This window comes from Natator depressus, chromosome 2 (genome assembly GCF_965152275.1).
Source record: "Natator depressus isolate rNatDep1 chromosome 2, rNatDep2.hap1, whole genome shotgun sequence".
In the NCBI taxonomy this organism is placed as follows: Eukaryota; Metazoa; Chordata; order Testudines; family Cheloniidae; genus Natator; species Natator depressus.
The window spans coordinates 200301641-200315935 of record NC_134235.1 but is presented as its reverse complement, the minus strand read 5'-3'; positions in this window follow the sequence as shown (position 1 = coordinate 200315935).

Below are 14295 nucleotides of genomic sequence, written 5' to 3'. Positions count from 1 at the left end.
GAAATGTCAGCAGCTGTAGAACATTAGCATGCTGCTTGGACCATGGATCAGCCGCTCTATCTGTTGCCCAGGAAGTGATATGGACTGTCCCAAATTAACTTAGTACCAATGGGATTCACCCGGGTGGTCTTCACACCCTGTGTTGTTTTATTGCACGTATTGGGGAAATTTTGGGGATGGCTAGATCATCTTGTTGATTCTGGTGTGTAGGCAGCTTATACTACAAGCAAATACTTGGTCGTAAGTAATTCAGCTGTGCTCTTTGTGGCTTGACTCTCTGGCATTTGAGGCAATTGTGCGCTCTGAAACGCTATTCATTTGCCAAGTGGTGTGAGCAGGGAGGAGGTACTCGTATAGTTCCAGCATTTGTCTGGCAAGTGTTAGCTGACACTCAAAAGGTGTCATTAAAGAACTTGATGCTGTAACCCAGCATATGCTACCACTACTGGAGGAATTTCAGACCTGGGTGGTATGCCCAGTTTCCTACATTCAAGTTCTGGGATCACTTTCTCCAGGTTTTGCAGATACTACGTCTAAATGGCTGAGTCAGAGGATGATTTGGAAATTTCTGTGAATGGCTAGCCAACTACAAAAGCAGTTTCTCCTCCCTTGGCGTTCACACCTCAACTGCTAGAAGAGGGCCTCATCCTCCCTAATTGAACTAACCTCATTATCCCTAGCCTGATTCTTTCTTGCATATTTATACCTGCCTCTGGAAATTTCCACTACATGCATCCAATGACGTGGGTACTCACCCACGAAACCTCATGCTCCAATACATCTGTTAGTCTATAAGGTGCCACAGGACTCTTTGCTGATTTTACAAATCCAGACCAACACGGCTACCCCTCTGAAGTTTGACACCATGCAAGGCACTGCATTTAGCCGTATGAGTGGAAATCCATCAACCTCATGAAGAAACTTGCACAAGTACAGACAGATATCATCTTCCTTTCCAAATGCAAACAGATGGACATCATACCAAATGGACTGAAGGTGAAAAATCCATTGCTATCTACATACTACACAGACCACAGTGAGAGATTATGCCATACACAATCAAAGAAACTGAGGAACCACCTGATCAGCATCCTATACAGCAAACAGGAAACCATCAAAAAGGAGCTCTCCAACCTGGAGACTCTCATAAATAACCAACCTTCCATACAAACGGACTTTACTAAAATAAGACAGGAAATCTACATTACACACTTCACCTCTCTACAAAGGAAAAAGGACAGTAAGCTGTCTAAAATCCTACTTGCCACATGGGGCCACAACAGTGGTACCCCTAACTCACCCAGCAATATTGTCAATCTATCCAGCTATACACTCAGCCTGGCAGAAGAGTCTGTCCTATCTCAGGGACTCTCTTTCTGCCCCGCCACCCCCACAACCATGATACAGTTCTTCGGTGATCTGGAAGCCTACTTTCGCCATCTCCAACTCAAAGAATACTTTCAAGATAACACTGAACAGCACACTGATACACAAATACCCTCCCACCAACAGCACAAGAAGAAGAACTCCACATGGACTCCTCCTGAGGGTCGAAATGACAGTCTGGACCTATACATAGAATGCTTCCGCCGATGTGCACAGGCAGAAATTGTAGAAAAACAACATCGCTTGCCTCATAAGCTAAGTCATGCAGAACACAATGCCATACACAGCCTCAGAAACAACCCTGACATTATAATCAAAGAGGCTGATAAAGGAGGTGCTGTTATCATCATGAACAGGTCTGACTACCAAAAGGAGGCTGCCAGACAACTCTCCAATACCAAATTCTACAGGCCACTTTCCTCAGATCCCACTGAGGAATACACTAAGAAACTGCACCATCTACTGAGGACACTCCCTACACTAACACTGGAACAAATCAACATATCCTTAGAGCCCTGACCAGGGTTATTCTATCTACTACCCAAGATCCCTGGGTAGTAGAAACCCTGGACACCCCGGCATTGGTACTCTCACTGAAGACTGTCAGGATATTTGGACTCTCTACTCAGACCCTACGCCACCAGCACTCCCAGCTATCTCTGTGACACCACTGATTTCCTGAGAAAACTACAATGCATTGGTGATCTTCCAGAAAACACCATCCTAGCCACCATGGATGTAGAGGCTCTCTACACAAACATCCCACATGCAGATGGAATACAAGTTTTCAGGAACAGTATCCCTGATGAGGCCACAGCACAACTGGTTGCTGAGCTCTGTAACTTTATCCTCACGCACAGTTATTTCAAATTTGGTGACAATATATACCTCCAGACCAGTGGCACCACTATGGACACCCACATGGCCCCACAATATGCCAACATTTTTATGGCTGACCTGGAACAATGCTTCCTCAGCTCTCGTCCACTCATGCCCCTTCTCTACCTACGCTATATTGATGACATCTTCATCATCTGGACCCATGGGAAGGAAACCCTGGAAGAATTCCACCACGATTTCAACAGCTTCCACCCCACCATCAACCTCAGCCTGGACCAATCTACATGGGAGGTCCACTTCCTAGACACCAGGGTGCAAATAAGTGATGGTCACGTTAACACCACCCTATACCGAAAACCCACCGACCGCTATCCCTACCTTCATGCCTCCAGCTTCCACCCCGGACACACCACACGATCCATTGTCTACAGCCAAGCGCTGAGGTACAACCGCATTTGGTCCAACCCCTCAGACAGAGACCAACATCTACAAGATCTTCACCAAGCATTCTCAAAACTACGATACCCACATGAGGAAATAAGAAAACAGAACAACAGAGCCAGACGTGTACCCAGAAGCCTCCTGCTGCAAGACAAGCCCAAGAAAGAAACCAACAGAACTCCACTGGCCATCACACACAGTCCTAAGCTAAAACCTCTTCAACGCATCATCAGTGATCCACAACCCATCCTGGACAACGATCCCTCACTTTCACAGGCTTTGGGAGGCAGGCCTGTCCTCGCCCACAGACAACCTGCCAACCTGAAGCATATTCTCATCAGCAACTACACACCGCACCATAGTAACTCTAACTCAAGAACCAATCCATGCAACAAACCTCGATGCCAACTCTGCCCACATATCTACACCAGTGACACCATCACAGGACCTAACCAGATCAGCCACACCATCACTGGTTCATTCACCTGCACGTCCACCAATGTAATATATGCCATCATGTGCCAGCAATGCCCCTCTGCTATGTACATCGGCCAAACTGGACAGTCCCTATGTAAAAGGATAAATGGACACAAATCAGATATTAGGAACGGCAATATACAAAAACCTGTAAGAGGACACTTCAACCTCCTTGGACACACAATAGCAGATTTAAAGGTAGCCCTCCTACAGCAAAAAAACTTCAGGACCAGACTTCAAAGAGAAACTGCTGAGCTTCAGTTCATTTGCAAATTTGACACTAACAGCTCAGGATTAAACAAAGACTGAATGGCTAGCCAACTACAAAAGCAGTTTCTCCTCCCTTGGTGTTCACATGTCAGCTGCTAGAAGAGGGCCTCATCCTCCCTGATTGAACTAACATCATTATCCCTAGCCTGTTTCTTGCTTCCATATTTATACCTGTCTCTGGAAATTTCCACTACAGGCATCCAATGAAGTGGGTACTCACCCATGAAAGCTCATGCTCCAATACGTCTGTTAGTCTATAAGGTGCCACGGGACTCTTTGCTGCTTTTACAGATCCAGACTAACACAGCTACCCCTCTGAAGCTTGGAAATTTCTCTCTCTCTCTCTCTCTCTCTCTCTCTTTGCCCCTCCCTCCGCCCCTCCCCACTCCCCGCATGCATTTCCATACTACTTACTGCAAAGAGGCTCAACTATGCCAAGTGGATACCAGTCTACATTCTTGATATGTTAAATCTTCCTACACAGAACTGTGTATCTGCCAAGGCAGTGAAGACTGTGGTAACCCATGCACTCTGACAGATCATAATGATGAACAAGATGTTGACTAGAAATATCACCAATCTATTACATTTCAATGATACTTGTATAAATTATTAGACTTTGTTTTAGCTGTGACCTCAAATTCTCAAAGATCCCATTTTATGTCTTGAAATAATAGTCATTGAACTAAAGAACAATGACCCCATCTACAGGTCAAAATGGCTGCTTTGAAATATTTGTATCAGTTTATATCTGTTTCTATGGTAATGGCACCACTTGACAGATCCCTATCATCCTCATCTTAATGTAGAGGTAATAAATTTTCAAATGACTCTTATGGGGGGGGTGTGTGTGTGTGTGTGTGTGAGTGAGGGGTGGAGAGGGTACATTATCGACCAAATCGGTGATGTCTGTGGCTCACCTAGTAAATTTTGAATTTCATTGTTAATAGTTAATAATAATAAACTAGGTGGAGACCTCACAACGTGATTCAATAAAAAATATTAGCAGAGCTGGTTTATAAATTTTCCAACAAAATGACTTTTTGACAGTTTCAGGTTTTGGCATTTTCAATTAATGTTTTTCTGATTTATGAAAAACTTTTGAGAGAATTTCATCATCTTGAATGTGGAGGGGGAGGGGGACCCAGAGGCAGAGGATGACTCAGAGGTCAGAGATGCATGCAGCCAGGAGCTCTTTTCTACCCCAGAGGACGCTAGCCAGTCACAGCTGTCAGATGTTGGTGAAGCGCAAACAGGAGAGGAGACCCCTGGTAGGTGGATCTGATTTTGGGAATTGCTGAAGCGAGTTGTTGGGGGCAGGAGGTTTGCAGAAAGCAGACTTGTGTCTCTGTGATGCACATACCACCACATGCCTAGTCTGAGTGGCTGAACAGGCTGTTGATTGACTCCCTCACTTCCCGGGAATCTCTCTCAGATCTCCAGGAAACTCTCATGGAGATACTGGGCAAACCACTGCTCACCCTCAGCAGTGAGATATCTTCCATAATGATCACATCCTGTGAAAAGTGTGGGGACAGGAATGATTATCAGGCCCCTCCTACAGTGCTGGCTCTCCCCAAGAGCCACGTGCCCAGTGTACAGCAGCGTCCATGATTTACCCTGCCCCTGTGGCTAATCACCAGTTTGGGGGACTTGTGGCTTATGTGTGGTTGCCTGGGGTCAGCCTGTTAGTGACAGGTATGTGAGTACTGGCTGTGTTTTAAATCACTGAATCAGTGTTCTGTGTGTTGCAAACAATAGTGCTTCTGTAAAATGTTCCGTTTAAACTTCACAGAGATGACCCTCTTTGTTATCTGCAGCTGAATGGCTGTGCAGAATTAGAAAGTGGCCAAGAAGAACTAAGGAGGACTTTCTGCGTGAGGTTATGATGCACTCCGCGGCCAAGAAGGAGGAATTGAAGGAGTAGCGGGACAGCGAGACGAGGGACTGAAACGAGAATGTGGCATGCCAGAAAGAAGCCACGGAGCGGCTCTTAAACGTTATGGAGCTCCAAGCAGACACGCTTCAGGCGATACTAGCTCTGCAAACTGAGCAGCTCTGTGCCTGCCCTCCCCTGCAGCCACTGTCTCAAAACTCTTTCCCATGTTCCGCCCAGACACCGCCAACACACTTTTATCAACCTCCTGGCTCCAGTCTCTACCCGCAGCATTCCACTCCTCCCCCCTCACAGACTGTGGACTCCCACTACCCACTGAACTCAACACCCATCCCTCTGCAGTTTGGCCCTGCTGAAGTACAGCACCCGCTGCACTGTACTCCAGAGGAAAAGGTTGGACATGATCCCTGGACATACTCAAATCTCTAGCTGTCCCAGGACCCCACCTCCTCCTGAGACCTTCCCTTCCCCCATACTCCTCACTGCTGAGGGGTTGTTTTTTGGGTTTGACTCTCTCCGCCGGTGGTTGATTTTTAATAAAAAAAATTGTGTTGGTTTGAAAGCAAACAGAGCCCTGCGAAGCAACAGACAATAATGTTAAACCTTCATATTTCATCGTCTGCACCAGTCACCTCCTAGCATTACAAGCACTGCACTCCCGAGCATCGCAACAAATATTAGTGGCTTTCAGCTGCAAATTGCTGCCTCAAGGCATCCCTGATCCTTACGGCCCCACACTGCGCCCCTCTAATAGCCCTGCTCTCTGGCTGTTCAAACTCCAGGCGCTGAGCCTCTGCAGTCCAGCCCTGAGTGAAGCTTTCACCCTTCCCTTCACAAATATTATGGCGCATACAACACATGGCTATAAACATAGGAATATTGTCATTGGCCAGGGTCAGCTTCCCATATAGGCAGTGCCAGCAGGCCTTTAAATGGCCAAAAGCACACTCAACAGTCATTCTGCACTTGCTCAGCCTGTTGTTGAACAGCTCCTTGCTGCTGTCAAGTTGCCCCGTATATGGCTTCATAAGCCATGGCATTAGGGATAGGCAGGATCTCCCAGGATCACAATGGGCATTTCAACTTCCCCTACGGTGATCTTCTGGTCTGGGAAGAAAGTCCCTGCATGCAGCTTCCTGAACAAGCCAGTGTTCCGAAAGATGCGTGCATCATGCACCTTTCCAGACCAGCTTATGTTAATGTCTGTGAAATGCTCATGGTGATCCATTGAGAACCATTGAGAAATATCCCTTGTGATTAATGTCCTCGGGGGCTAGGTGGTCTGGTGCCAGAATTGGAATGTGTGTGCCATCTATCACCTCTCCGCAGTTAGGGAAGCCCATTTTTGCAAAGCCATCTGCAGTGTCATGCACATTGCCCAGAGTGATAGAATCATAGATGATTAGGGTTGGAAGAGACCTAAGGAGGTCATCTAGTCCAATCCCCTGCTCAAAGCAGGACCAACACCAACTAAATCATCCCAGCCAAGGCTTTGTCAAGCTGGGTCTTAAAAACCTGTAAGGATGGAGATTCCACCACCTTGTGGAGAGTCACGGTCTTTCGGAGAAGGATGCAATTAATAGCCCTGCACACTTCCATCAACACAAGTCCAACGGTCGACTTTCCCACTCCAAACTGGCTAGTGACCAATCGGTAGCAGTCTGGAGTAGCCAGCTTCCACAGTGCAATCACCACGCACTTCTCCAATGGGAGGGCAGCTCTCATTCTCTTGTCCTTACGCTGCCAGGCTAGGGCGAGCTCATCACACAGTCCCATGAATGTGGCTTTCCTTATCCTTATCTGCAGCCACTGCTCATCATCCCAGACGTACATCGTGATGTGGTCCCACCACTCAGTGCTTGTTTCCCAAGCCCAAAAGCGGTGTTCCACTGTGGTCAGCACCTCCGTGAATGCCACAAGCAATCTTGTGTCATAGCTACTATGCGTGGCGACAGTGCGGGATCCATTCCTGAAGACTGCAGAGGCAGGGCGCGCAGTACACAAACCATTGAAAGATGGTGCCAAATGTGGAGGGAAGCACAGGGATTGCTGGGATGCAAAGCAATTCATCGCGGCACATTGGGACGGGACCCAGGATGCCCCGCAACCTCCTCCGTCTTCCCACAAGTCTTAGTGGCAGAAAAGGAAGAAATGCTCTGTGGATAGCTCCCCAGAGTGCAACACTCTGAATATCGCTGCAAGTGCCACAAGTGTGAACATGCTATTGCGCAGGCAGCTGACAGTGTGAACACACAACAGCGGTTTCCCTTTAGCGCTCTCTGAGCGGTGCTATAACTCCCGGCGCTGTAACTCTGCCAGTGCAGACATGCCCTCAGTATGGGCCCTCCAGTGACCAGGGTCAGATCATCCTAACTCAGTATCCTCCTGGGTTCATAAATGTCAGTGACTCCTAAAGTAAAAGCCATTAGCACCTTTTGCCATAATACAAAGCATGTTGAGATCCTGGGATGAATGATGTTGTTGCAAAACATTAGGTAAAGAATGAGCTCCTTAGTAGCATGTAATAGTTACAGCTCCGTGTTCTCAAATCACGTAAAGCCAGTTAAAACTATTAGCAGTAAAAGTACATTTGGGTTTTATGAACACAGCTGCATTTAAAAAGATAAATTATGTTAAAAGTAAATGTGCCTACTTGATTCAACCTCCTCTTTGGCACATGCCTAGATCTGGTCAAAAGGAAAAGAGAGATTCTGCTTGTTCAACTGCCTCGAAAAATGTCTAAAGACTAAATGGAAGCTAGAGTGTAAGAGTTTATTTTAATGAGCACATCATAGATTAACACCAGCAACTTGAAGTTATATCACCAAATCAAGGCTGTTTCCATGGGAATGCCTCCAATTCCCAAGAACTGCTGTTAATGCACCAGTAAAAGCAAAAAATAAAAAGCTGGACCCAGGCTCCCAGGTTCTTAGCAACATGGCAACTACACTGTCAAGCTTTGTTATAATGGAAAAGAGGATATTTACATTTTGTAATATACGAATGTGAGTAAATACAAGGTCCCAGCCTGTGAGATGTCCTTGACTCCTATTGAAGTCCAAAGGGCTCCAGGGCCTTCAGGAACTTGTAGGATCAGGCCCATGGTATATAATTTCCAACTACTCTAGCTGTACTGTGTCAACTCTCATTACAGCAGAGTGTAATGTGGGCTCTGCTAGTGAAATAGTTTTCATCAATATAGTAAATCTGGCCCTGTCTGAGTGATATCTTTTGCAGTTAAGATTATGACTAGCAATTGAGAAATAGGTCCAGTGATTGAAGGATGTGGAAGTTGGGGATGTGGGTAAGGGAGGAGAGAAATATTTTCAAAAAAAGAGAAAAAAGTATTAAGTAGATTCCTTCCTCCTCTCTGCCCTGAACGTACAGCCTGAAAGGGGCATTGAATAGAATAGAAAAGTAAAGCAATGAAAATCAGAGCTGTGCCTAAATTTGCTCATTTATTATTTTTCCTTCTCCTGTTTATCTAACTGACCCTCTCTTCTAGCTAACGGCAGGCTCTCTTCTGCCATTGGCTCTCACTGTTATGGTGTGCACCCCTGGGGTTCAGTGCCTGGCCCACCTCTTCTCTGCCTTCCTCACCATCTATCCAAACTGTACCATATCACAAACTGCACCTATCCCTGTAAATGCTGGAACAAATTTCCTCACCTTCTTCTCAGAAATCTCTTCAGAGGCTTCCTGTCCATTTCAGGCTCCAGAATGGCTGTTCCGTCAATGGACACGTCCTTGTCTCCCTGACAGCGCCTCTTCCTATTATCCTATTATCATTCCCCATACACCACAAATATCAAACTTTCTTCTGCCCCTCTTTTTCCTACACTGCCGCATTAATTGGAATAGTCTCTCTCCACTTAATGGACTCCTTACCTACCTCAAAATCCCACCTCAAGAGCCATTCTTCCTTTGGCCTATGAGTCTTCACTTTCTCAGTAGCAAAACATCCATATTAGATTCTATCTCCACTTGTAAGGAAAATATTTTTAATCTCATGGTTCTGTTCTTTAAGACTGCAATTATGTGGGTATATCTTCAATTTAACAGTAATTTTTTTATTGATAGGTAAGTGTGTTAGTGGTACATTGTTCCAGAGTTTTGCAGTGAAGTGCTGAGATTCTGGGAAGGATTTCACTAACTGCTTGCTCAAATGTTGTTTTTAAAAGATACAAAAGGCCAAATTCCCCTCAAGCCCCCCTCCCCTCCTTTCCCCCCCATTTTTAAGGCTAACAGGCACAAGATGTAGAAATATATGCTTCTTTGTGGATCAGAACTTATGGTCATAGTTACCATAATTGTGTTTGAAAGTCAGACATTTTGCATATACAAATCACTATGTAGACCTATTTTGACAAATTTATGTCATGATCCCATAATCTGACCCACACAGACAGACCCCTGCACTTGTGCTTTACAGGACTAGGGCATATGTATTACTCTTCTATTTCACCTTTTGCCAGAATTGTAAGAGTGAATGAACCTTAGGACAGATATAATTAAGAGATCTAGGAGTTGAGGCGTGTCAATTGTTTCAGTTACAAAGAAGGAGCAGTTAGATAAACTGAGGCATTTGTACACTACTCAATTTGCATGCACAATGGCAGGAATTGTGTGCGCAAATGTGTGTGAACCTTGGGTATTTGTTTTTAAATTCTGTTCCATAATCCTGTTCTTGGTACTCTGAGTTGCATCTTGCCATTAGACAGTTAGATTTGAAAATTTTGGCCTAAACATTACGCATGGCTGCCCTGACAAAGGGACTTCAGTATGAGTACAGGTCTGGCCTGCAATGACTACGGAATAGAGAGATTTTTCTATCTTTACAAGGGAAGTGGAAAAGGAAAACACGGTCTTGAAAAATGCTGATGTTTGTGCCCACAAATCACATTGTACTGCTTTAGTAATACTCCCCCTAGTGGAAATGAAAATCTTATCCTGTTCCATAATATAACATTTAATGGCTATAGCAAAACTCTCAATGCCAGCTATTTGGAGTGGATCTTATTTCATGGCTATGATTTAAGAGGAGAGTTTTATTGTCTCATTTTGGTAATAGTCTGTTATACTCTGAAAAGAGACTCAACGTATTGTAGCGGCACACTTACCTGCCGTAGCTCATTCTGTACACAGTCTCATGGGATCATGTCCCAGCTAGTGCTTAATCCTGCATTTCTGTTGCAGGCAAATCTCCCATTGCTTCGCTGATTGTCTTGTTCGGGAGAAGGCTGTAGAACTGGATCCCTTATTTACTGTTTAGCTGTTCAAGAGCTGTCCCCGGTTAGTCAGGATTGTCCCACTTATTTGTCTAGGTACAAAGTGGCCCCCAACACTGTAGTATCTGAAAGCCTCATAATTATTAACTAGTTTATCCTTGAAACACTCTTGTTTTTATATTTCAGACTGGGAGCTGAGGACCAGAGAGATCCAAAGGAATGGCAGAGCCAGGAATCGAACCCAAATCTAGTGCCTTGACTGTGTAATGATAATACGTTCTCCCATAGACTCACTAAAGAACAAAGAAAAAGTAGGCAAAGAAAACTCAGGTGGTGTAGGAAGGTAGCAGTATGTGCTATTTATTCACTATAGGCCCAGTCCCGAAATCCTAACTGCAGCTGCACTGAAGGCAGTGAAGGATTTTCCCAAGTAGGTCATGAGTAAAGACTTTGGGATTTGGATCTAAAAGAACAAGTGAAGAATAATACTTAAACTCACCAACAATAACAATACTAACATTTTTAGAAGACATGATCCCTGAATGTATTTAAGAGAGATTACAAAGAGTACTTCTGCTGCACCAACTTTTCAGTCCCTGCATGCCTGATGTGTGTTAGTATGGGTTGTGAACTGTGTATAATCTTTCTCTAATTTTGTTCAGGCAAAGAAAAGAGCATTACACTTTTCCCAGATTTAGGATCATATTATCAGAGATGACAGTCTCAAAAAACCCTACCTCCATCCCCCAGAAGAACACCCCAACAAGGAACATATCAAATATTAAATCAGTACTAGCACTTACTCTGTATATTAAATAAGATGGCTGAATGCAACAAAACAACTTCTGTGAACATTTGCATTTTTAATTAATGTAGTTCTCTTTAATTTGATTGGATAGTGCAAAATGTATATGTTAGTGCTATTTGTATTACTTCATACTATTTAAAACAGAAGATCGTTAAACTTAACTTCTAAGATTGTGTCTCTTTTTTTATATTAATGAAAAATTAGTACTTTAGGTAAAAAGAAAAGGAGTACTTGTGGCACCTTAGAGACTAACCAATTTATTTGAGCATAAGCTTTCGTGAGCTACAGCTCACTTCATCGGATGCATACTGTGGAAAGTACAGATGATCTTTTTATACACACAAACCATGAAAAAATGGGTGTTTACCACTACAAAAGGTTTTCTCTCCCCCCACCCCACTCTCCTGCTGGTAATAGCTTATCTAAAGTGATCACTCTCCTTACAATGTGTATGATAATCAAGTTGGGCCATTTCCAGCACAAATCCAGGTTTTCTTCCTTCCCCCCCCCCCCCCCCAAACCCACTCTCCTGTTGGTAATAGCTTATCTAAAGTGGTTTAACAAGAACGTCGGGGGGGGGGGGGGAGGGGTGGTAGGAAAAAACAAGGGGAAATAGGTTACCTTGCATAATGACTTAGCCACTCCCAGTCTCTATTCAAGCCTAAGTTAATTGTATCCAATTTGCAAATGAATTCCAATTCAGCAGTCTCTCGCTGGAGTCTGGATTTGAAGCTTTTCTGTTGTAATATCGCAACTTTCATGTCTGTAATCGCGTGACCAGAGAGATTGAAGTGTTCTCTGACTGGTTTATGAATGTTATAATTCTTGACATCTGATTTGTGTCCATTTATTCTTCTACGTAAAAGAACACCCATTTTTTCAGGGTTTGTGTGTATAAAAAGATCTTCTGTACTTTCCACAGTATGCATCCGATGAAGTGAGCTGTAGCTCGCGAAAGCTTATGCTCAAATAAATTGGTTAGTCTGTAAGGTGCCACAAGTACTCCTTTTCTTTTTGCGAATACAGACTAACACGGCTGTTACTCTGAAACCTGTCATTATACTTTAGGTAACAAATTCATGTGCAGGAATGTTTTTTTTTTGTTTTTTTTTAGAAAAGATTAATTTTAAAAGAATAATGGAGATTATTCACAGAAGGCAAACTTCAAATTTTCTTTTCATGAAAACTTGCACCAGAAACCTGATTTTTCCCTGCTCCCACCCCAGATTTGCCTCAACCAATAAACCAAGCAAAAGAGAACCCCCTGCCCTCCCGCATCTGTCTCATCACTGTGAGGGCCTTTAGAATGCTGAATAGTCTCTGTGAACAGCTTGTGAATGAGCTGCATAAGAAGAATTATTTGTAAATAATTTGGCAAATAATTTTGAATAACAAAATCAACAAAATTATACCTTCCTTGTGAAAAGAAAAAAAGGTGGAATGTGTTAGAGTGAATAAATTATTTAATCTTAGGGGTTTATAGTGCCACCTATCACTGAAGTATCCGAGTGCGTTCCACATTAATAGCAATAGTGATGTCCCTAGTGCACTTCCTGCAGTCGGACACCCTACGATATTCTCCTATTATGGGGTCAAAACTCTGCTTGTGGTAGGGTGGTTTTTTTTAATGTATTAAGATACTTTTTTTGTAGTTTGCTTTGTTTGGATTTTTTGGATTGGTTGGGGGATTTGGGGTAGAATGAGGTGGCAGTGTCGTGAGCATTCTGATGGTGGAAAAAGGAAAAGGACAACCATATAGTTAAGTATAATTATACTCAACTCTAATATTGAGTTCAGAATGGTCCTTTTAGCCCCTGCTACAGAATATGAATGGGGAGAAGCTGTTTGTATTAACTGATATTCCTTCTTTCATTAACCAATGTTATTCAAAACTACATTTCCATTATGGGTACAAATGCTCACTAGCTACCATTCACCCATCACATATTGCACAATACCACCACAGGCCATGCTCAATATGCCTTTATGGGCCACAGCATCAAGAGGCCACTTACCCACTATATATAGACCACAGACTGTGCCCCTGCCTATCTGAGCTTCCCTGTATTTCTGGATCACATTATCATTGGTTTGGGCTGTTGCTAGTTTAGGCATCAGTAGTCCCTTAGCAATTACAGGCCTACAGTGAATTTAATTTTCCACATACTGGTCTAAACTGAGGTGCCAGAAAAGCCTCATGTCGGCCCTCCCGTGAAAGTGTTTTTTAAGGGTGTAAATTCAAGATGGGATTAATCTGAACAGGATGTGTAAGAAAGCAGCTGTAAATCCCAGGTACGGTGGCTGAGCACGATGAAAGAATGAGACTGATGAGCTAGGAGTGTTACACAGCTCAATTCATGAAGGCTAGCAGGAAAGCTGCTCACTGGTACAACATTCAACACCCATTAAGGGCGAGCAGCTAAACCCACAGCACCCAAAGCAACTCTTGTAGCTGCTCAAGCCAAAATACACAGGAACCACAGAGAAGGTCACATTGAAAGCATGGGACCATTACAGACTGCCTTATTGGTGAAATGGATACATTATCTGATCTACATTAAAATGTATTTTTCATATAATCAATTAAAATATATATTTAAATATTCCAAAATTGGAATTTTTTAGAATGGTAAAACATAATATAATCCATGTATTCAGAGCTAGATACCGCAAAACATTAATAATGTATTGCACTGATACACTTGATATAAAACTATTTTACTGATACAGGTATAACATATAGTAACTATACTAATTTAGTTACTTAATAAAACTCAGTAAAGGTCAGTATAAAATGATGGGAAAGCTTCATCTCTTTAGGGTGGTGCAAATTGCATTCTTCCAGCCTGAGTCCATGGAGCTAGCTGTGAGGAGAAGGAGGAGGATCTGGGGGAGGCAGAAGACAATGGGGCTCTATGCAGGTGTCCACCTGCACAGAGCTGATTATA